This window comes from Equus przewalskii, chromosome 9, assembly GCF_037783145.1.
Source record: "Equus przewalskii isolate Varuska chromosome 9, EquPr2, whole genome shotgun sequence".
Classification (NCBI taxonomy): domain Eukaryota; kingdom Metazoa; phylum Chordata; class Mammalia; order Perissodactyla; family Equidae; genus Equus; species Equus przewalskii.
This window is the reverse complement of record NC_091839.1, coordinates 50,288,497-50,295,651: the sequence shown is the minus strand read 5'-3', so window position 1 is coordinate 50,295,651 and position 7,155 is coordinate 50,288,497.

Genomic DNA, 7,155 nt, shown 5'->3' with positions numbered 1-7,155 from the left:
AAGTTCAGCCCAAACTCAAAGGGAGAGGGATTACTTTCCATCTTATGGAGGGGAGGAATATTTACATGTATTATTTGGAATTCTTCAGTAAGGAAGATTTATCTCTTTTCACCCATTTATTTACTAAATCATATATTTGCTTCAGTATGGATTCAGAAATTTTATTATTTGGGTTATAACACTACATTATTTTGTTGTGTTGTTGTTCACAGCTCAGGCCATTGGGGTCTCTTTCAGGTTGACTCCTGTGTCCTTTAGACATATTCCCATTCTTCCGTTTTTTGAGCACTTCCTTTCTTCCTTACTGGTAGCATGAGTCAGGATAATCTTGTATTTTCCCTGCCTAGTCTTTGAATTAGCCATTTCTCCAAAGATCCTGGGTTCCTTTTATTGGAGAATGATATTTGGAAACCAAGATTTGAGTGTGAGTGTGCTCATGGCAATTGGGGTGCTATTGCTTCTATTACTAATATATATGTAGAAACATATCTATAATTATTTCTATATCTATCTGTGTATATATATTAACCCAGTTAATTCTGTAATCTCTGACTCTAACCTATTACCATAGAGTTCATTCTATCTTTCCTTCCTTGATGATTTGTACCCTCTTTCTCTAACAATGAGAAACTGGCTCCCATTATTTACTATCTATTCACTTATTTGCTCAACCTCAGCACAAATGTAAAGCAGTTTCAGAATTGTTAATCTATACTCCTCTAAGAAACAAACTTACAAAGCAGACTATAATTTTCATATACAGTTCTTTTTGTCTTTAGTCTTACAATTTCCAGTGGAGTGCATTTTTTAATCTGAATGTTTATACAGAAAGAGATTCCACAAAAAATCTTGCCCAAGATCCCACACTCTAGTAGTGGCCCTGTTCTATCCCACTAACCCCATTACCATTGTAATGTCCGTATCTTTCTCCTTGCTCATAAATAAAGCACACAGGGGCCGGCCCGGTGGCACAGTGGTTAAGTGCACATGTTTCACTTCTCAGCAGCCCGGGGTTTGCCACTTCGTATCCCAAGTGCGGACATGGCACCACTTGGCAAAAGCCATACTGTGGTAGGCGTCCCACATATAAAGTAGAGGAAGATGGGCATGGATGTTAGCTCAGGGCCAGTCTTCCTCAGCAAAAAGAGGAGGATTGACAGTAGTTAGCTCAGGGCTAATCGTCCTCAAAAACAAAACAAAACAAAACAAAACAAGCACACAGGCGTATAAATACATGTATATGTGTATTTGTTCTACAGAAGACATTTGGTCTAGGGGTAGACTTTGAGAAATAGAATGTTTTAGAAGCACCCCAAGTAACTTTAAAGTATAATCAAGGGTAAGGATCACCACTCCAAGCCAATCATACTAATTCTAATCAGTGTTGCCGCTACTACACAGAGCCCCAGAAAAATATTTTTTGTATCTGACTTCTATCTATATAAGAAAATAAGCAAAATAAAAGAAATAAGTAGATGATGAAGCAAAGTGGAAGTGAAGCTGAAAGTTCATCATGTAGAGAAAAGCTGAAGAGCATGCCAACTAAAGTTACAATGAGTTGATACTATGAAGTAGATACAGAATGGGGAGATAGTATGGGCCAATTGGGAACAGAGAAAACACACAGAGAGAAGTGGGCCTCAATTCTGGACAGTTTTCTAATTAAAATTCTAGTGTCAATGCACGTTTCTTTTTACAGTGAAGCATAAATTTGTGGAAGTAACTTTAGCAACCGAAAGAGTCTAATTAAAATACACATATGTGAAATAAGAATAAATAAAAAGAAGGAAGGGAATTTGCCAATGTTCCAAAGATAAAAGATGTAATGGAATAAGTTAGGAGAGCATAGCCAAATGGTGAGATCTGTTTTGAGTTTTGATTTGAAGAGAAAAGTATATTAAAGTCAGATTTCAGTCATTTGGGAAGATCACTGAGACAGATGGACTTCCACAGGGTCTGGGGATCTGGCCTTTATTCCTGCAGACTCAGAAACCTGACCTGCCAGTTTACCAAGTCTAGATCATTTCTTACGTGCAGGCACACATAAATCAAGCACACAGAAACTAATATATTGAAAAACTAATATAAATTTACTGATTTATAAGGATAACAATAATTGCCAAATTGACCAGATACTTTTGTTCAATGCTCAGAGAACTATATTTCTACAGGAAAATCAGTGGAAAGCCAAATTATTATTGGAAGATTGCTTGGTAAGCGTATAATTAGATCAGTTAGAGTTAGTGCTATCAAGCTATAATACTCTGATGCATCTAATTCTATTCTAAGAACATGCCTGCTGTAGAGGCTAGATACTTAAGTCTGTGGGCCAGAGCCACTGAAAAAGCTGAAAGCACTGTGGAACTCAGAATAATGCCTCCCCCTCAAAGACGTCCACATCCTCTTTACATGGCAAAGAGGAATTAAGGTTGCAGATGGAATGAAGGTTGCTAATCAGTTGAATTTAAAATAAAGAGAGTACCCTAGCTAATCCAGATGGGCCCAATGTAGTAATCACAAGGGTAGTTTGTGGAAAAGGGAGGCAGAAGAGTCAGCGTCAGAGTGATGCTCTGTGAAAGTTAATTGGTTATTGCTGGCTTTGAAAATGAAAAGGAGCCATGAGCTAAGGAATGTGGGCAACCTCCAGAAGTTGGCAAAGGCCAAAAAAACCCAGATTCTCCTTTAAAGCCTTTTGAGGGGCCAGCCCCATGGCCAAGTGGTTAAAATTCCGCATGCTCTGCTTTGGCGACCTTGGTTCACAGGCTCGGATCCCAGGCGAGGACCTACTCCACTCATCAGCCATGCTGTGGCAGCATTCCACGTGCAAAGTAGAGGAAGACTGGCACAGATGTTAGCTCAGGGCTAATTTTCCTCAAGCAAAAAAAAAAAAAAACGAGGATTGGCAATGGATGTTAGCTTAGGATGAATCCTTGTCGCCAAAAAAAATAAAATAAAGCCTTTAGAACGGAACACAGTCCTGCGGACACCTTGATTTTAGCCCAGTGAGACCCACCAATTTAGGCCTTCTGATCTCTGGAACTGTAAGATAATGAGCTTGTGTTGTTTTAAGCCACTAGGTTTATGGCAATTTGTTATAGCAGCAATAGGGAACTCATACAGACACCGTGACAAATTTGATCTTTCTCATCTCCTTTTATATAGTCCATAAGTTTCCCTTCCTTAAATACCTTCTTTTTTAAAGTAAAATAATAGAATAACTTGGTGTCAACTTTTTGTTATAATCACAATCCAGACAGGATTCCCCAGCTGGATCACCTTGATTGAACTTATTTGGACATTTTATGTTCTGGGGAATCTTTCTGGAAATGGGCCATTTCTTGGTCCTGGGAGTCTTCTGACAATAAGAATACTGGGCTCCGGCTCTAAGATTTCTTACGGATACATTGTGTTCTCTCAAAGGCCATTCCAGACTAACTGAAACCAGAAAGTGAATTCCGGAATCCCGCAAACTGTTTGGGGATTCCAAATCCAGGAGTGTACAGGGCAGAACAAATGCCTCATGGCATAAGTAAACCAGCACATTGTAAATCAACGCATTGGATTATTGTTCCCTATGGAGGACAAATGCATTCAAGTGTCAAGGGCTAGTGTTAAGTGATAGTGTACATCTTTCTTTGTATCAAGATAGCACTATTTTCCTTATCTCTCAGAACAGACTTGTTTATAGTCCAGATTGTAGCATCTAAACGTTTTTTGGGGGGGGGGAGAAGATTAGCCCTGAGCTAACTGCTGCCAATCCTCCTCTTTTTGCTGAGGAAGACTGGCCCTGAGCTAACATTCATGCCCATCTTCCTCTATTTTATATGTGGGATGCCTGCCACAGCATGGCAAGCCAAGTCTGCACCTGGGATCCAAACCGGCAAATCCTGGGCCGCCAAAGCAGCACATGCACACTTAACTGCTGCGCCACTGGGCCAGCCCCTAAACTTGTTTTAAATAATAAAAGCAGAAAGCAAAAAAAAGTATAAGGTAAGAGTTACTGAGCTCTTACTGTGTACCAAGCAGTATTCTAATTTCATTTAAGGTTCATTTAAACCTCACCAGAACACTATAACTTAGGGAGTATGATTATTCTCCTTTTACAGATGAAGAAACTGAGGTTCAGAGTGGCTAAGGAGTTTGACCAACGTTACTGTTATAGACTGAACCTATGTACTTCCTCCAAATTCATATGTTGAAGCCCTAATCTCCATTGTGATGGAATGTGCAGGTGGGGCCTTTGGGAATTAATTAGTTTCAGATGAGGTCATGAAGGTGGAGCCCCCATACTGGGATAAGTGTCCTTATTCTCTCTCTCTTCCATGTGAGGACTCAGCTGGAAGGTGGCCATCTGCAAGCCAAGAAGATAGTTCTTATTAGGAGCAGCATCTGCTGGCACCTAGATGTTGGACTTCCCAGCCTCCAGAACTGTGAGAAATAAATGTCTATTGTTTAAGCCACCCAGGTTATGGTATTCTGTTACAGTAATCTGAGCTGATTAAGACAGTTATGTAAGTGAGCATAAGTGAGGCCATCTTGTTATGCTAAATGGCCCCAGCCCCTCCTCTATGTGACTACTGCTACTCTGCATACACTCTAAAAAAAATTCCCATGCTCTCCTGATTTATGGCCTCTGCTTATGTATGTACTCCCCGATAGATAAGTGAAAACTGTGTTCTATGAGTTTCTCTCCAGGAAGAGACGGACCACAAATGGGAAACACATCTACAAGGTATCCATCACGGGTGACAGAAGAATGGAACAATGTGATGCCTGGAGCCCGTCACTCCTGGAGACCAACATCCCTGGACTCCCTCCTTACTGCCCATTTTCCCGATATAACTGCCTCAAGATTCTGTAATTTTTGAAGAAGAGTTTGTGAGATATTAGTCATCCATCTTCCGATTAGCCAGTTAATCTAATTAAACTTCCTTTCTCGATCTCTAATTCGTTGTGATTACCTGGCTTACTTCTCGGCGAGCAGAGCAAGCTCATTCCTCGGTATCAGTTACACAACTGTAAGTGGTAGAGCTATTACTTGAACCCGATTAGTCTAGTTTAGAGACTGAGTTCTTAACTAGTATGTTTTACTGTAAGTTAGAGGTTTAGCCATCTTCAACAAGTACAGGTATCCACTGATTAAAATAAAGGGAGGCACAGTGAATGACTAGATAGAGGAGAAGACTTTTTTACAATAAAGACTATTGGCACCAAAGCAAATTACAATAACAATTTAATCAAAAGTGAGAAGATCTCCAATAATAGTGTTTGGGAGGAAAAACTTCAATTACAAACCTGGGATAATGTCTTTACAGTAGTTTAGTCATTATAGTTTTATTGAAACTACATAGTTGGGTGAAAAGTGCACTGGGAATCAGAACTGGATTCCAGCTGCTCTTGCCACTAACTAGCTAAATAAGCTTGATAGAACCACTAAACTTTGCCCTCTAGTTTCTGAGAAATAGTATTCATGCAGCCGGAGAAAGCATTGTAAGAAAAAAGATCAATGCTTTCTTGTCACCGGAGAATCAACATTAGCATCAGGAATTTATTGAAAAATAGGTAAAGAAAAAATTAGAAGAGACAAGATTGACTGATTTCAGTAAATTTAAACTATGCGAGCAGTGAGGACTGAGAAATAATACGCCTAATATTATACAGAAAAGTTCAAAAAACTATCATCAAAAAGAAGCAAATCTACATGGCTTATCATCTTTTGCATCCAGGTAAGCTGGGATATCTAGGCATTTTAACAGCTTTTTAAAATTACTCTGTTCCACCAGAGGTATCCTTAACCAAAGTTCATTCTGGTTCAAATCAATTCAATTCAACCTACATTAATAGGGTACCCTCAGAGATGATTTACCCTGAAACTAATGAAGCCTAAGCTCAGGCCCCTGACTTGCATGGCCACTGGAAGCACTGGGAGCTGCTGGGTATTTGGAGTTCTGGGTGGGAAGCAGAAACCAGGTTGCAGACAGGAAGCATTTCTATGAAGCATTTCTGGTAAATTGCCTAAAAGAGCTCACAGAAAAAAGGGACCTAAATCTTCAAGGATCTAATAATTTTTTTGTGATTTCTTTTTGCATTCTAAATAATTTTCAATCCAATTTTGTGTCCATAGTGTTATAGTCTTTTTCTTTAAGTACCACTCCCACCTCAATTATATGGTTCAGGTTCAAATACCCTATCTGCTGTGCCTAACACATGTTGTGCCCTGAACTAATGGAGTTACAAAGATGAAGGGACTCACAGTTTTGTGGGAAGAAGAGTGCAGAATTAGGTATGAAACACAACGCCAGTCTCGTGGTAGAAACAAAGTGTAATAGGAGCACAAACAACAAAACATTTAATGACACTAATTTGTTATCTTCTGGATGGTGTCAGGCTGACAAAAAACCTCTGAGATGAAGAAATTCTGAACCTCTGTTAAGTAGCCTGTGGCCTCGTGTTTCTTAAGCTACTGTCTTTCAAACTTTTTTGACTGTGATCTGCAGAGTAGAGTCAGTAGTATTTGTCAAGTATGCTACGTGCTTCCTACATTTCTCAGCCTCCCTCGCAGTTAAGTTAGAGGCATGTGCCTGTTCTGGTCAGTGGGTCCTGAGAGGAAGTGACTGTGTTCTTTCTGGTCCAAGTCTCTTAACACTGAGTAAGAGCCAACAAGAGTCCTCTGCACTCTCTCTAAAAAGATTTTAAGCCTGGAGGCAAAGAACGAAGACGGAGTAGTTGAAACATGGAAACATACTAGATCCTTGAAGATCTGGAGGACAAGCACCAAGGAGAGCAGTCTAATTCACATCAGACTTTATGGGACTTTTTGGGAGTGATATGTGACATAGAATACTTTTACGTTAAGATACCGAGATTCATTTCACATCTTGACCTAGTATATGTATGCATATACAACTAAATAAAATTTTTAAATAATACCCTTGCTATTCCTGACATACCTGATATTTTATTTCATTTAGGAAAATGCTTATCATACTCAGTTTCACCAGACTCTAATTGGTCTCCACCCACAGTGTGAAAAATACGGTCTTAAGCTACTTCAGAACACTGATCTCCTATGAACAACTTTCAACTGTGTCCAATTACTTAGAAAAATAATTAGAAGTTTTACAATAAATGCAATGTCACAATGATAACAGAAAG